At 40.1% G+C, this 17,598-nt stretch overlaps 1 protein-coding gene across 6 annotated transcripts in view; it reads left to right on the forward strand.

Moving 5' to 3' along the window:
- The window catches only part of TPD52L1 (TPD52 like 1), a 108,341-nt gene that overhangs the window by 46,353 nt on the left and 44,390 nt on the right, over nt 1-17,598 (forward strand). The window contains exon 1 of one of the 6 annotated variants that reach the window (XM_030929339.1): nt 4,914-4,974. The exons of the other annotated variants lie outside the window; for them this stretch is intronic. The gene's annotated coding sequence lies outside the window, so the exon portion shown is untranslated. Of the gene's footprint in view, nt 1-4,913; nt 4,975-17,598 lie in introns of those variants that run through there. 6 annotated transcript variants of the gene reach the window in all.

Genomic DNA, 17,598 nt, shown 5'->3' on the forward strand with positions numbered 1-17,598 from the left:
ACTGCTGAGCATTGTACAGTGAACAGGACAGTTCCCCACAATCACAACAAAGAGTTCCCCTACCTGAAATTCCATAGTGCTGAGGCCGAGAAACCCGGCGAAATGGTCATAGCAAGATGAGATGAGTTTAGCTGATTTTCCTTCATCCTTAGGAATAAAAACATGTTAACATACTAACATTATTGACCTCTACCAGCACTTAAAGAGAGAAGGAGCCTATAGAATCTAAACCCTGCTATGAAACAAAATCTGATTCTGGTGAAAGAAAACTCTTCCTTGATTCTCAAGAGAAAGTAAAAGGTTTTTGTGGTTTTGACTTAAATAATTCTAATGACTCAATTTGTTTATTGAACAATAGATTGAAGGACCTAAGGCTGGATTTTGTTGATTTTAATTTTTATCAATAATGTAGTATAAAAAATGTTTTGCTAGACTTGTATGATTTACTAAATAATTATTGATATTTGCATATCATGTAGGATCAAGAAAAAGTCACATGTTAAATTCTGTGTACAGAGATAATTATTTTCAGTCAAATGAAAGTAAAAGATTCCAGGCACAGTGGCTCATGCCTGTAATCCCAACACTTTGGAAGGCCGTGGCAGGAAGAATCACCTGAGGTCAGGAGTTCAAGACCAGCCTGACCAACATGGTGAAACCCCATCTCTACTAAAAATACAAAATAAGCCAGGCGTGGTGGTGCATGCCTGTAATCCCAGCTACTTGGGAGACTGAGGCCAGAGGATTGCTTGAACCTGGGAGGTGGAGGTTGCAGTGAGCCAAGATTGCACCATTGCACTCCAGCCTGGGCAACAAGAGCGAAACTCCGTCTCAAAAAAAAAAAATAAATAAAATAAAAGTAAAGGAGATATTAAGTTTAGCTTGCCTGCAATATACAAATTAAATGTGCTAGAATTGAGCACTTACAGCACAAATTATAGGAACTAAGATGGTGAAAAATTAAAAATTACTTAGGTCATAAAAATGCAGAAAATACATAAAAATGCTTTGGAGTCATAGAGCATCTTTTAAAGCTCGACTTTCATTGTATTTCCATGTTGTTCCATTACATTAGGGAAAGCCTCCTTAGTGGCTTCCCTCATTGCCTAGACTGGGTAAGCGGGGACACAGGGTCATTGCCTAGACTAGGTAAGCACGGACACAGGGTCATTGCTACCTTTCATAGTTGCTTTACTGTGCTAAACTTCTGAAGAGCCACCTTTTAAAAGGGAACATGCATTTTCAAAGCCACTGATTATTAAGCCCCTCTTTCAGTCATCTTATCTGCAGACTTTCATTTTTGAGCTTTGTTTGCCATCTGGGAAGGATTTTGAAAGAGAACATAGGCCTCTTCCCGCTTTTATGTTCAGCATGCCATAAATTCCATTAATGAATTCTTAAGATCGTTTGATCTATTTAAAAAAAACTCTAGATTCAGTCAGTTGTTAAAAAAATGTGTTCAAGATTGTCTATAATTGCACTAGCCACAAACAGATTTACAAAGGTATTTTCTTTGTAAAAAAAAATCTATTTGAAATATTGGAAATGTTTTCAGGAACTAGATACAAAAGATATACCTGGTTTTTTGAATAATTTAGCATGTCCTAATTTTTAAATGTTCCTCAGTAGTCATTTATCTCCAGAGCGAGTAAATACAAATTAAAAAAAATTAACAGTTATATACGTGCTTATTGTAGACAGTCAAGTAATACAGAGGAATATAAAACAGAGTGAATCATCTTCTCCCTGTCCAACCTCACCCTTTTGCAGCAGCCAACATTAACAATTTGGTGCATATCCTTTCTCACCTTTCTCAATGCTCATACAAATGCATGGACGTTCGTATTCACATAAAAATGGTGTTTTATTCCTCCCCCAAATGGTGCAGATGCAAATATGACTCAGCAACTTGATTTTTGCATTCAACAATATACAATGAAAATTCCTTCTAGTCAATACATGTCAATCTAATTCATTATTTTGTCAACCTAACGTAGTCAGAAGTGTCAGAATCCAATTTAAGGAGAGGTTATTTAAGTGCATATTGTGAGGATGGCCAACTCAAACATGCCAACTCCAAAGGAATGGAGTCAGCGTTCTAAAGTAGGGAAATTAAGGTTTCATTTATATAGTCAGAGACAGGGAAGTTTTTAGCAGTACTTCATTTTTCATACAGGGTTGGCACATAGTTACAGCAATTTGATTGGTTTATAGGCAGCGTTTCTTTTTGGAAAGGGTACATTTAACATTCATTACAGAGGGCATAGTAGTCATGGGTTTTCTGTCATGTGGTCTTAGCAAAGCAAGGTATCAAAGAGGAGGTCAATCTATAGCAAGGGTCATTAAGAAGACAGGAGATTTTTGTCTTGGACATTTAATTATCTCTAGCCATTGTAGAGAACAAGAAAAATAAGAAAGTGAGTTAATGTATAATCTGAGAAACAGAAATTATAACCATATGTGATTCAGATCACAGTCACATCTTTCTCAAGGCTTTAAGTGCTTTAGGGGTTCCAATAGCTTTTGCATTATATTTATTTTCACAAATTTTAATAACTGAAAAATAGTATACAGTGTGGGTATATTATACTTGAATACTGGTGCCCTACTGATGGACGTTTAGGTTTTTGTAGCTTTCTACCACTACCAACAATGATGTATACTCTCTCCTTGGGTTTGCACCTTTTTTTTCTGTAAGATCGATTCTCAAAAGTGGGATGGCAGTGTCAAAGGCTCTCCCAGTCAGGTGTCACAGTGCAAAAGCCAACAATGTGTGGTTAGAGGATCCGTTTTTTCACAACCTTACCAACACAGGCTCTTATCCCATTTTGGCTTCTTTTCAAATATCTTAGATGAAAAACAGTATCTCTGTGATTCTAATTTGTGCTTTCCCTATTGCTAGTGAGGATAAGTGTCTTCATATTTCATCTCACCATTGCATTTTCTTCTCTGTGACTTGGGTGAAACTTTTCTAATTCTTGCATATCTTATTCTTGCTAAACATGTCACGACTCAGAAATACATATTTCCATTTCCTTTAGCATTTATTTTGCTGCTCAGATTTCAGGAGGAAAAAGGACATTTTTTCTGGGCATTGTCAGTAGTAGCTATTTGGAATGCTAAAGATTTAACAAGAGACATTGAAGAAATGTAAATGTTACTGAACCGATTTGCTTAAAGTAAAGGTGAGACTGTCTATACCTCTGACCAATGCTTTTTGAATGTTCAGGCCCCTGAATCTGGCTGCAGTCCCAGTAGGCACGAGTCCAGGCTTGATGTGTTGGTGGTTGCATCATGGCATCACTCTCTAACCCTCGCCATAGCTTTGAAGTTGTGCAAAGATTAGAGAACTGTAAACATCTCAGGCCTGTCTGAGAAAGTATTTCTTACTATCTATCGCTTTCTTTAAACATGACTTGCAAAAAAAAAAAAAAAAAAAAAAAAAGCTTCATTTTGTCCTGCTTTGTGTTCATAGTGAATATCTTTCATTGCCAAGAAAACTTTTTCCTGAACTAGCTCTAAAGGATGACCCAGCACTGTATAAGATCAGTAAACCTTTAAGGAGTGACATAAGGTGGAATGTATCCTGTCCAGTGAAGCTCAAGGCATGCACAAGTTGTGTTCATCTCACTCCCTCAGGAGTTGAAGGAGATGAGAAACTGGTCCCAGAGCCCTCAACTCTAGCTAGGGTGTCTCACGACTACTCAGCTAACCAAAGAAATGAGTGGAAAATCAGTTCTCTGGTCTATTCTTGATGGTGTGAGAAGAAGGAGGCTGAGGAGGAGAAGGAGAAGAAGAGATTACTTCTCATTTTAATTGAAATGAGTGACTTTTTATTAATGAGTTAGAATTCAGAATAATTTATTACCTGGAGTTTTCTTATAATATAATAAGTGAGACCGTTTTCCTTTTTGCTTAGGGCAAAAATGTAAGGAGGCTGAGTGTTAAATTTGGAGGTTTATCTTTTTTTTTTTTTTTTTGAGACAGAGCCTCGCTCTTGTCACCCAGGCTGGAGTGCAGTGACCTGATCTCTGCTCACTGAAAACTCTGCCTCCCTGGTTCAAGCAATTCTGCTGCATCAGCCTCCTGAGTAGCTGGGACTACAGGCGCCCGCCACCATGCCTGGCTAATTTTTGTACTTTTAGTAGAGATGGGGTTTCACCACGTTGGCCAAGCTGGTCTCAAACTCGTGACCTCAGGTGATCCACCCACTTCAGCTTCCCAGTGGAAGTTTATCTTGTCAGGTTTGGCTTCCTTTTCCCGGTCCGTGAAATGTGAATTTGAATATGTGTTTGTGTGGTCAGGGAGAGTGTTGAGAAATGAGGGTGGATACAGAGAGAAGGATGATTTAAAGGTTTAGATGGTCTGGTTGTTTTTACTTTGTCTATTCCCATTTCTGCAGTAGTTTTTATTTTTTCTCACACACTATGGGAGTTTATTTATTCACAGAAGGAAGTTCCTGGAGTCTATCCATCAGGAACATTAACTATTTTTTGTTTGTTTTTTTGCATAACTATTTGTTTAGTTTTTTTCTTCACAAATTTGTGGCTGCGGTATTCTTGTGACTTTTTTGGGGAGTTGTTTTGATCTGGCTTGCAGTATTACCCACAATGCATCTATTTTGTGTGTATTAAACAGTCCCTTTCAAGAGCAGCAAGTAATGGTTTGAAATAGGAAGAGTATCCCAAATGCTTTAATCTTATATTTGAAATGTAGACGATCGGAGGAGCTGAGGAGATTTGCGACACATATTTTATATCTTTTCATTGAAAATAGAGCTGTTGATTGCATGGTTTTGAGTGTGGTCACTGACATGCTAATGACACAACAGAAGCCCTTGGTGTGTGTGTAAGGCCATGTGACCTCAGGTCAGGAATAAAAGCTCAGGGCTGAGCAGCTCACCCTTTGGTTGGGAATCGAGTTGGCTCCCCTGGAGTGAAGTTCTACACAGACCGTGGAGGAACCACCCCATCTGTAAGGAACCTAAGTTTCTGTATTTCTGACTTTCATTGCAGAAAACCTGATGTCTTCTATACTTGTTCCCTTGACCTACTTCTAAAACAGTTTTTAAACAATTTCAACAATATTCACAGTCAAGTAGAGCTGTCTTTTACTGATATATTCTAAACAACATAAATTAAGATGGAGCTTGGAAAATATAACACAACTATGTCCTAATGACATGAAGAGACACCTTTCTCCTGCAGATGGTCCCAGATAGACATCAGTTTTCAACTTGTCAGTATAGTGGATAAGATTCTGCTGTAGGTGTCTTTAATTACCAAGTGGAACTAACATTCTAGTGTTACCTGCAATGTAATGAAGAGCCTGATTCATCTTGATCTTTTTCACTTTACTTACTTATTACTTTCCTGAGAAACTGTGGATTTAGCATTCGTTTTACCTGAGCGTATAAAGGTATAAACTCAAACAGAATATTAATGGAATGAAAGCTAGACTCTGGCTTAATGTAGTCCTTGAAGGAACAAGATGCATTAACAAAAATGGAGTGATGGTCCCAGTAGAGCTGGTATACTGATGTGTGCTGATTATTACTTCTCTATCACATGTTATTGGCTACCCTTGTTAATGGTCATTGCATTGGTTGTAAGTCTTGGTTATTTTATCTTCAACACTTTAAGAAGAAATGTGCTTCCTTGGCTAGTTATCAGATTTAATTTATAGGCATTTGAATAGTGCAAATGTAAGGGCATGATAGCTAATTAAATTATTCCACAAATATTTATTGGGCACCTAGTATGAACAAGGCAGCAGTGACACAAAGAATGGAGCATCTCACAATCTAGAGGAAGAAAAAGATAATGAATTGTGGAATTAAAATACAGCATAGTAAGTGCTTCAATATTAAGTCACCTAACTCTCTTTATTCTTCGCAATGTTTAGCACATCGTCTTTTGCTGTTCATTTGGTTTTTCAAGTGGATTTTGTTCTGAGGAAGGAAAGAGAGCACAGAATTTACCTTAAGGTATTTGGTCTACTAGTCAAACCAATCTCCCAGCAGATTTTTTCTTAGAAATTGTCATCCAAGAGGCTAATCACCATTGTGTAAACTGGTGGAATATAATTTCTGGACCTGAGAAAACACAGGTGAAGGCTTGGAATATGATATCTCTCAAATATGCAGCCAACTTGGTGACCCCAACCTGAAAGGCCAGCTGATCTTATATAGTAATGAAAGTTGGGTCTTAATGCAGGGACATTTTCTGTAGTTAGCCCAGTGAAATGACATCCCAAGCCAACCACTCCCATGCTTCTGAGCAGTGTCACCTCAGATGGTCCTTCCCATCACTCCAAATTTCCACAGCTTCCAGTGCCTTCAAGAGCATACTGTATAGGCACAAGCTAGGGATGGGACCAGGGAGGCCTTGGGTAAAAGCAGCCAGTTCAGGCTCTCAGGTTCTTCTCTCTGGAGGTGAATAGGAGTCCTTGGTTAGGTCTTGGCCACAGAGATAATAATTTAGGCTTGTGTATATTCCTGAAACCTTTAATTGGTTTGAGCTCCTGGAAGACTCCCCACTCTTTAGGACCATGTGGTACTTGGTTAACTGTTGGGTACCATATACTTTCTGCTATCTTTAGTATTACATTGAATTTTGGTTACTTCAATAATACACAGTTAACCTGAGATTGTTGTATCAATGGTATATTTTTCCTGGCTGTCAGAAGATGGCCACCTTGTACATATGGATGAATGAGAAAGGGAAGGAAAGAGTTCCATATATTTGTGGACCTCTATATGTAATAGCATATCACTTCCATTTTTAACCCAAATTAGGTTTTGGACAGCCACAAATCTTTCTTTCGAGACTAGAGTCCATTTTAATCAACATCTAAGTATTTGGATTGTCACCTAAGCAGCATTTTTTTTTTTTTTTTAAAGGAAAAGATGTTTAATTTAGTCGGCTACAACTTCAGAAGCATCTTCTAAGCTCTTTCTATAGTCAACTGATTAGTACATTCTCAGGCTAAGCATTACGGACATGATTTCTTTTTTTAGCCACATTATTAAATGAAACCAAAGCTTTAGAAAACAGTACTCTTAATAGTGGTGACTCATATGTTCTTTATATTTTCAGAAGGACAATAAATGTTTACAGGACAGTGTCTGAAATATTTTCTTCATGAAGTATTTAACCATAATTACAATAATATGTAATATTATGTGTCTTAGTGCAATTTATAATGCAATTTGTAATGTCGTTTATACCATATATAGTATATAGTGGTAAGGTATCTAGTAATGTATATAATATTATATATATATGAGATGAAAAATATTTTAGATCAAATTAAGGCACAGAACATGATACTCATTATTCTAGTGCTGTTGGCAATTTGGTAGGATTCTTAGAAGAGAAACAGAGGAAAAAGAAGTTTTCTAGAGTGACAGATGGCACTAAAAGCTAGGGCTGAATAGAACATGACTGAAGAATGCTGTAAGTATGACAGCCTACCTGGCATAGAGGTTTTGGCAGGGACATCATAGGCAGTCTAGGTGGAATCACCACTTACAGCCAGCTATGGAGGGCTTTGAATGATTATATGAGAATTTTCTTTTCTTTTCTTTTCTTTTCTTTTTTTGAGACAGAGTCTCGCTTTGTTGCCCAGGCTGGAGTGCAGTGGCCAGATCTCAGCTCACTGCAAGCTCCGCCTTCCGGGTTCACGCCATTCTCCTGCCTTAGCCTCCCGAATAGCTGGGACTACAGGCGCCCGCCACCTCGCCCGGCTAGTTTTTTGTATTTTTTAGTACAGACGGGGTTTCACCGTGTTAGCCAGGATGGTCTCGATCTCCTGACCTCGTGATCTGCCCATCTCAGCCTCCCAAAGTGCTGGGATTACGGGCTTGAGCCACCGCGCCCGGCCCTTATATGAGAATTTTCAAATCTATGCTGGAAGCAATGGAGAATCCATCCATTGAATATTTTTTGAATAGGGTTTTGGCATGATGAAAACAATGTGTTCAAAATACTGAGTGTTGTGTAGATTGGGTGGAGGGGGAAGAGAATACAAGCAGGAAGATGAAATTTGGCTAAGACTTCAGTGGTCTGAGTATGTAGTGATGAAACCCCTATGTTGCTGTCATATAGAAATGAAATTTAAAGGATTCTTTATTTTTCCTCATGCAGTCTGGGAGTTTGTTCAGAGAAGGAAGTTCCTGGAGTCGATGCATCAAGAACATTAACTATTTTTTGCTATTGACAAACAGACATGACAGATATTATGAAAAGAGCATCAAGAAGACTTGGTTGTTTTTATCTTAGGGGATTCATTCAACAAATATTGGTTGAGCAAGTCCTATCAGAAACAGTTTGGGAGACATAAGCCACCCTGGACACTTCTCAGTGGTCAATGTGGAGAAACGGCAGCTATTAAAGCTCCAGGCTTAGGCCTTCAGTAAGCCCAGATTGTTTGATTGGAGTCTTGAGTGGGATTGGGAGACATTTCAGTTCCTGTCAAATTTCTGCATGAGGTGTTGTGGTAAAGTCAAAATAGCATGAATTCTGCAACCTAATAGATTTGCATTAAGATCTCAAGTTCACCACTCATCAGCTATGTGAGTTTGGGCAATTTATTTAACTTTCTGAACCATCATTTCCTTTTTGGAAAATGAGGAGATGCCACCTATGGAAGATGATTCTCCATAGATCTCTTGTGTTTCTACACATTTTGTAAGCAGAGACACTGATGGTCTTTTTTCTGGACTATTCTTCAAATTCATTTAGAGTGAACAACGTTGGAAGACAGAGGCAGTGTCTCTTTCTAGAGAAGTCAGTTTTGCTTCTTCCTCCAGAGCAAAGGGCCAACAGGTTTACTTACTGCCTATTAGAAAAGATTCAGATTCCCTGAGCCCAAGTTTCTTCAGCTGAGATGCAAACCCATTGCTTGTGCAGTATCCACCTAGATCCTTCCATTGCACCTTCCATGGGACTTGGTAGCAAGGGGAACTCACTGGAACATGATGTTCATGCTATATGCTGTGCCATGAGTCACTGATCTAGGAGTCTGGAATCTTCTGCCAGCATCCATGACACTGTTGCGTATTAACTTGTTAGCTTGCAAGTTGAGTAAAATCTCAGACCCTTAATAGTGCTTGATGCCACCTGCCTAATGTGTTTCTGGGGAGGACAAGGCAAGATAAGATATGTAACACACCTGGAGCACAGCATGTGGTTAAAAAGAAACACACACATTTATTCCACTTCTTCCCTTAATAGAGTAACTGAGCAGCTGCTTCAAGAAAGTTCCTGCAGTGCTAGCAGCAGTTATCCCTTTTTCAATATAGTTTCAGAGTCAGGGCAGATCCTTTGTCTGAGTTTCAGGATACATTTGGGCATGACTCATAGAGAAGAACTCAACAAAGTTTAAGAACAGTAGATTATTATGCTGCTTGCTTGCAATTGAAGGTCTTGAGTCCCTCATTAACTTCTCCCAAGACCAAGAAATATCATTAGAGAGCAACAAAGAGTAGCCTGATAGCAATTCTTTATCCATGTTACTAGGATTCAGCTGGGGATAAGGAGGAATAAACATAGTCATCTAAGATAGTTTCCTAGGACAGAGGAAAAAGGATTAGGGCCTGGGGAAGAGGAGGAAAACTGCTATCTCTCAGAGGACATCAATCTGAAGGAGAAGATGCAAGCAACTGTTCTTGTAAGAAGGATGGATAGTTCCCAGAAGGGATTGGTGGAGGAAGGAGCATCATCCTTGTAGTCTCTTGACATGTGTTATCACCTAATGCCTTTTTTTTTTTTTTTTAACACTTTAGTATGACACTCAGATGGCTGATGCTGGGTTTCAGTTTTTAGAGACATTTTCTTGTTGGTGGCTCCAGGCACAGTGAGTACATTTGCCCTTAGCTGTGGTCTGCCCTTACGCCCTCATGCTATGACATGTGGAGATTTCAAGGTGAACAAAACTGATTTTCTATCATTCAGTTACTTACATTGTAGTAAGGGAGGCAAGACACATAAGCAAATAGACATAACCTGGGAGAAAAAGTTGCAAATGCCTGAGAGTGGGCCAGGTGCTGAGAGAGTGCTGTGTGTTGACAGCACTCCCAGGGAGAGTCTGGGTCCTGAGCCCTCACATCAGTGAAGAGAGCCTTTCAATCCCAAGGGCAGGAATGAGCCAGCAGGCCCAAGGTGTAGCTCAAAGCTGTAGAAGCCTATGCTGAGCTGTTGAGGCAAGCAATGCTGAGCACTGTCTTCAGAGTCTCAAAATCTTATCTCCACCATGTGCCTCTGACACAGCTTTATTTATTTCCCATACACAGCCTTGAACTCTGATACTGGCAGCCCAACTTGTTTTAGATCCTTGACTTCAGGCTTAATCCCTAGTGACTGCTATCATCAACTTGGAGATATATAACTCTTGGCTGCCATCTATGGCCACATGACCCAAATGAAACCACGGGTTCCAGCTTGGCCTATGCTCTCAGGATGCCCTAGACCTGAAGGGCCAGGCACATTGAACTCAGCCTCAAACATTGGAGTAGAGAACGCCCATCTGGCATTTCTCAGGGCAGATGAAGACTAACGTAGCTTAAAGACAAGCCCACAGTCATGAGGTCTATGCCAAGCTTCAGGAGACTCCAGGAAACCAGTCCTGTACCCTCACCTCCAGGAAATTCCTGGTTGGTCTCTCCAGGGATATTCACTATAGTCCCAGAAGGGTCCCTGGCTCTTGTGGTTGAGCCAGCATCCCTGAACTTCTCTGTATGCATGTAGAGAATGTTTCCACGTAAACTATTGAAAGGCCACATCTTAACTACCAGACCTATCTTCAGAATCCAAATAGAGACCACAGACCAACAACTGGTAGGTACAGTCCCATCTGTCTCAGAGAATCCAAATGCCTTAAGAATGCCGCTGTGTTGAGGTATGCTGGGGTCACTGTGTGGCCTGTTCACTAGGGCCCCACACCTGGCCCTCTTCAGAGTAAAGGGGGCTGGGCTCAGGAAAAGCAAAGAAGGAAATTGTCATATTGTTCAGGTATGGTTTAGACTCCTAGACCATTTATTGCAGACAAGATCTTAAAAACTGTACAGAGGACAAAGTGACCTCTTCAGGCTTAGAGGAAGCCAGATTGGGGCAACAAATAATTTATTGAATTTTTAATTAATTTAATTTGAGATCATGGCAAGTCATTGAAGTCATAGAGATGAAACTTGATAGAGAGTTCATAATGATCTCTCTTTCACCTGAATTCTGTGTGAATTCTGTGATATTATTAGTCTCTGTTTAACTCAGAGCTCTTCTTTGAAAAAAGAACGTGACATTCAGACTAGTGCCAATGAAAAATGAGGCTTATTTTAAGGATAAAGAGAAAGCTCATGGACGTTCAGAGAAGTCAAATAATCAGGCCTCAGGCCAGGCTGAGTTATAAATTCCAGTGAGCTCAGAGACTGCATAGCACTTAATAGATTCTTAATAAATGTTCTCTGAATGAATGAATGAATGAATGAACGAATGAACTCACAAATGACCTAAGGGAGCTCAGAGAAACACTGAGGCCTCCACTACTGTCCTACCAATACCTGACTTAATCTTACTGCACTTAACTCTCCTGTGTCTCTTGGCCCAAAATCTCAAGAGAGGAATCCAGAGAATACCCCTGGGTCAGATGCCCATCTCAGTCCATTAAGCAATAGCCAGAGAAAGTAATGCCAAATGAATGTAGGGCTCGCTTCTAAGGGTCGGACAGATTAAGCCAGAATAAGAAGCTGAACATGGCCTGTGGGTTTGTATTTCTCTAAGTCATTCATTTTGTATGTAATTGCAGACTACCATGTACGGGTGTTACTTTAGGTGTATCTGTGGGTGGCACCACAGTGAAATATTTTTGCTTCTTGAGGACAGAATAATAGCTTCTGCTTTTTCTTCTATAGGGCTTCAATTTTATAAATAATTCTGACCAAGGAAGAATGTCACTCAAGTATGACCAGATTGGGAGCTAACGTACTATTATACGCCAGACACTGTGCTAGGCATTTTACAAAACTGTAATCTCTCACAACTTGTTCTTGTGGGTAGGCATTATTATCCCCATTTTACCGATGAAAAGAATGAGATTTCAACTATCACAGTTACAAAGTTGAAAAGGGGTGGAGCTGGAATTCTTCCTGAGATTGGTTTGTTCCCCAAAATTCTACCCTTTCCAATATCACTATACTATCTTGCAATCACCTGACGGATCAGAAAGTAAAATGTTGGGATGAATTCTGCAGGACAGAGCCAGGTCTCTTCCTTGAGTCATTAGTCAGGTAAAGACACTTAAGGCACATAATTAGGCAAGCATGTAGTTTTTTATTGAATATTGGTTTGAGCAAACTAGCTCTAAATAAATTATGGGACCAGTGGAGAACCTTTGATATGGTCAGGTTTTAGATGAGATGAGAAGGGTAACAGGAGAAATTTGTTTGAAAAAACTCAAGTTACAAAATCCTGCGATTTCATTTTTAGATATATGGATCTATCTATCTATCATCTATCGTGTAACATATATGTTAAAGATGTAAAATACCCATTGTTTTATATATCACTAAGAAAGAAAAAGTGCTGTCAATTAATTGCAACACATAATTGATTATGAAAGTCATCCTGATTTCAAAGATGTTAAATGTGTGAAAAAAAAAAGTCTGTGCTGCAATATGTAGGGAAAGATCCAGAGAAATATGCCCAAGTGTTGCAGTGGTGATCTCCAGGAGGTGAGAGTAGGACTTGTGTTTTATGGTTACTCATCTGTGTATGCAGATTTCCCTGCTCCACTCTCATCCCACTCTCAAAGGTTCAAGTAGGTGATCCCCAGCCCCAGGAGAACCACTTTTAAACTCTTTCAGCATGTCACACATTAGCATTCACGCATGAGATTTTATGCATGGCTTTAGAATTTGGGGATATACATCTCCTGTGGTATTGATCTTGGCATTTGGAGCCTCTGCCAAAACTTCAGAGCAACAGGAATAAAACACACTTTAAAGACCTTTCTACTACACGCCTGATTCAATAATAGGCAAGATACAAGTTGTTAGCAAATGAAGGAAAAGTATGCTGTTCAATGATGGAAGTTCTTCAGAAATAATATCTAGGTTAATGTAGTATGTCTAGTAAATGCACAGAAAGTACAATTCTAATAAATAAACTTGTTTTATATTTTTAATTTCCATCTAGAATTGACTCATGTTAGATTCTTTATGGTCTTAAAGATAATCATAAATCCAACAGCAATATGATTAACTCAATAATTTTTCCCTTGGGGAATACGTGTAGATATTTTGAAGTTTTATGTTTAGGAATGCCTGAGGTTATTTTCACCAAGCATCATGAAGAAAATATAATTAAGTAATAAATATTACAGTCTTAAATCTATTATTTAAAACATGGAAAATTTTCATGTAAGCTACTTTATTGCATTCCTTCTTTTATTAAGTCTTAGGATAATTTTGTATTGTTTTTGAAAGTGTAGCCGGGCGCGGTGGCTCAAGCTTGTAATCCCAGCACTTTGGGAGGCCGAGACGGGCAGATCACGAGGTCAGGAGATCAGAGATCATCCTGGCTAACACGGTGAAACCCCGTCTCTACTAAAAAAAATACAAAAAAACTAGCCGGGCAAGGTGGCGGGCGCCTGTAGTCCCAGCTACTCGGGAGGCTGAGGCAGGAGAATGGCCTGAACCTGGGAGGCGGAGCTTGCAGTGAGCTGAGATCTGGCCACTGCACCCCAGCCTGGGTGACAGAGCGAGACTCCGTCTCAAAAAAAAAAGAAAGAGAGTGTGTGCTTTTCTCCCTTTGCTTGATTACACAGTTGGATTTATTTAATTATCTAATACAGTGCAAGATTATTTTATGCAATTCTGCAACTTTTACATATTTGCCAACAATGCAGGGTATGACCACTGATTCAAAATCATAGTTTGTAATCATTTTAACTCCCAGCCCTCTGTATTGTTTCAATCATGGCCATGAAGCCATCACCTACTCCACAGGAGAGCTTGCCAGCATGCACTGTAAGTGTGTGGATGCCAATGAGTGATTTCATTGCAAGGTTGAAGGAGACACTTTAAAGCTGATCCCTGAATTCCTACTTGCCAAGATTTTGCCTGCATTCTTCAGATAGCTTAAGACAAGGAAGGGCATAGGCTTTGGAGCCAGACTAGCTTTAGTTAAAGCCCAGCAACTTGGGACTGAGCCCCAGGTCCCATGAATGCAGGTCTTCATTAGCAAGGCTGGGAGCAGACCACAGTGACCACTGTGACTTCTCAGTTGGAGCCGGTTTAATTTGTGTTGTTGTTCAGCTCTGCCTGGGAGACTTAAATGGAGTCATCACTGGCTAACTGTAGGTATAGTGAAAACAGGCACATAGTAACATTTGACAAATATTTTAAGGCCTACCTGTTTTCCACAGACCTCACCTGGCCAAGGGAGAAGTGCAATTACTCGATTATAATCAGATATTTGATTATTTGTTACCTTTATTAAAACAATTCCATATATTTTATTGCATGTAAAAGAGTAAAATGGCTGTCTTTAAGTGCCAAATACTCCAATAGCAGGGTAGCAACATTTATTTACACTACAACTTGGTATATGTCTATATGCTCAATTTTTTTTTAACCTATGCTTGTATGAGTATGAGCACCTAGGCTTTGAGTAGTGGGAAAAAAATATTAGGCCTAGTCCATTCCAATGCAATTATTTTAAAAACCTCTTTAAATAGTACTCATTTCCTCAGTAAAGTTATCTTCTAATTCAGATTTCTCCTTTTTCATATCCACCTTTCCTTTGTCCTAGCTAAGGAGGCATCTGGTGTGTCTGGTGTATGGAAGCCTGAAGGACTATGCAGTGCCTTGTATTCTGCTTGTATGGCTCTTCAGGCAGCTGGGAACATGATGTGCCCTGGTACTGAAGTTTTTTGCAGATACTACTCATGATCTTGTCCCTTTCAGCTGAGTTTCGGTTCAGTAGCCCCTCCGAGGTCATTCAGCTTTGCCTTGGCTCTCATTGGAGGGAGATTCTTTCCACTTCCTCCATTTGTCCTCTGGCCAGCGCTGGTAACCCCGGCCCCTGATGCAGGGGCGCCAACCTCTTGCCAAGGCGGTGAGTTTCTCCCTAAGTACTGTGAGATGTTCTGAATCCTATCCATGGTTAACTGACTGCAGAAGAGTGAGCTGGAGAATTAAACACCAGGGGCCTCTCTGCCCAACAGCCCTGGACCTGCCAAGGTTACAGTGATGTGGCTGTGTACCAGATTGATGTAGGATAGCCTGAAAGATATTCCTTCCTAGAGTTCAAAAAGGAAATTGGGGCAGCCTTCCTGTACCGGTCAGGGACCAGGAAAGATGTAAATGAGTGGCATGCCCAAAAGGGATGCCTGATTCCAGAAAGCTTAATGAATGGGCTATCAGAAAAATGGCAAGATTTAAGGGCATCGAACAGGGATGTTGAAGCACCTTGGAACAGCCACAGTAGGAAGTCAATACAGTCCTTAGGCCAGAGGAGAGTTCTTGGAACAAGACAGTGGCTGAGCTGTAGAAGGGAGCTATCTAATGGGAGCTTTGGCCTATGGTAGTTGAAAGCTGAAAGCTGAAACTACAAGATGCAGCCTGGCAGGGAGGGAGTGAGGCAGGACTAGACATTTGCTAACCACTCGCTTCTGCCCTCCAGTGTCCTGCAGGGTCTTCCCATTGGCCAAGGGCAACGGAATCACGTTGATATAATCCTTAGGTCATCTCCTGGGCACAGAGAAGGGTTTAGGAGGGTAGAGGGTGGGTCTAAAGGAGCAAACAGAATCTCCAGCAGATTCCTCTATAAATGTAACACATTTCATACTCTCTGGGCCATGCCCAAAGAGAAAGGTGGGACATACACATCTCAGGGCTTAGCTCTCCTCATTCTCTCCCCCTTTCCTCTTCCCACCATCTACCAGGTATAGAGCCACAGGCACACACCTCCTTGGTAAGTCCTAGATATCTAAGGGGGTATCTAAGGGGAACTGCTTGGGCTGGATATCCTGGGCTTGGCTTTTGCTATGCCAAGAGAGAAATAATGATATGTAGAGCATTGCCTTAAAAAAAATTTATTTTTGTAAATCTGTTTTCTTGCTGGTAGATCCAATTTCAAATGCCAAAATCTTAAATATTAACCTTTTCTTTGTGTTTCTTTAACTTCTCTGTCCTGCCGCTGGCAGATGGATGCCTTAGACCAGCTAGGAAAATATTACATTTTGGGAGAGGCAAAGAGAATACAGCACGTTAATACTTTTAAAAGCTATTACTCCCCAATTTCATACTGCTGTAATTTGTATGGAAATTTTAAAATTTTATAGCATTTTCAAGTATATTATCTGATTTAACATCATTTAACCTTAGCAACAATCCTACAAGGTATCCATTTTACAAATGAGATAATTGAGGTCAAACGTACTCTGCTAGTTAATAGCAAACCCACAGCTAGAATTCCAGATCTCCTGACTCCCATTAGAGTGCTCTTTCTTCTATGCCAGACAGGGGGCCACAGTTTGCACATTTGGAAAATAGAACCAAGTTCATGAAATTGGTTCATAATATACTGTACTTGCTAAAAATGGTGACTCAAGCATTTGCCCAGTGATAATTGCTTTCATTGAATAATATGTTTTTAATTTTTTCTAATATCTACTTCCATGGTAACTAGATAATTTTATACTTATTTTATTGCCCTTCTTGCGTTATCATCTGTCACTTGGTATCTTTTACCATTTGCTTTTTTCATTCCTGGTTTTGACTTCATTTCACTGGTTAGTTACCTTTTTAATCCACCTCCTCTTTTTAACTACTTCTTGATTCTTGAATTATCCTTTGACCTCATCATTTGATTGCTGCTTTCCTAACTCAGTGAGTTGAACATATTCTGCTGAAAACAGCAGGTCTTGTTTTCATTTTGTCTGTGTTTATGTGGCACCCTGTGTATAACTCAGAGAGTGCCACTGGGACAAGATGCAACGGAGAAAAATATGTGCCTAAGTGGAGAAAGGATGAGGGGAACTTAGACCTAGACTAACTAGTAACTGGTCTCTGGGCAGATTTCTTGAATGGGTGGCTTGTGGCAGTGAGACTTTGAAAGATTCATGATGTCTCTGAGGAGTGGGATGTTTGGCCCGTCAGAGCTGAAGGCCAGTTCAGAGTTTCTCACTTTATAAGGTTTATGCACCTCCCCCTCTGAAAAGTGGAAGCTACCGGCTGGGTGCTGTGTCTGCCTTTCCCTAGATTCACTCGAAGCTTCCCAATTCATACCAGTTAAATAGGATTTTGAACTTTCTTTTCATCCTAGAATATAGAAGGTACTAAAGATGTTTGATGTCTTGAAAAGTCTAAGGACCTGGAACTATTGTTTATTCCCTGCACCATGTCTTCTCACGCTATGAAGATAGGGAAGATTGAGAATTTGGGTTCCAGCTAAGTTTGAGCAATATCTGTAAGTTCTTGGGCCAGGCTGAGTGGGGAGAAGTCCACAGTGTGTTGCAGTACCCCCAGGACTGTCTCCTGACCCCCAGTGCCGGGGGGCAGAGCTTACCTTCTGGTTCTATCTCTCATAGCTGTGCTTG

This window comes from Rhinopithecus roxellana, chromosome 4 (genome assembly GCF_007565055.1).
Source record: "Rhinopithecus roxellana isolate Shanxi Qingling chromosome 4, ASM756505v1, whole genome shotgun sequence".
Lineage (NCBI taxonomy): Eukaryota > Metazoa > Chordata > Mammalia > Primates > Cercopithecidae > Rhinopithecus > Rhinopithecus roxellana.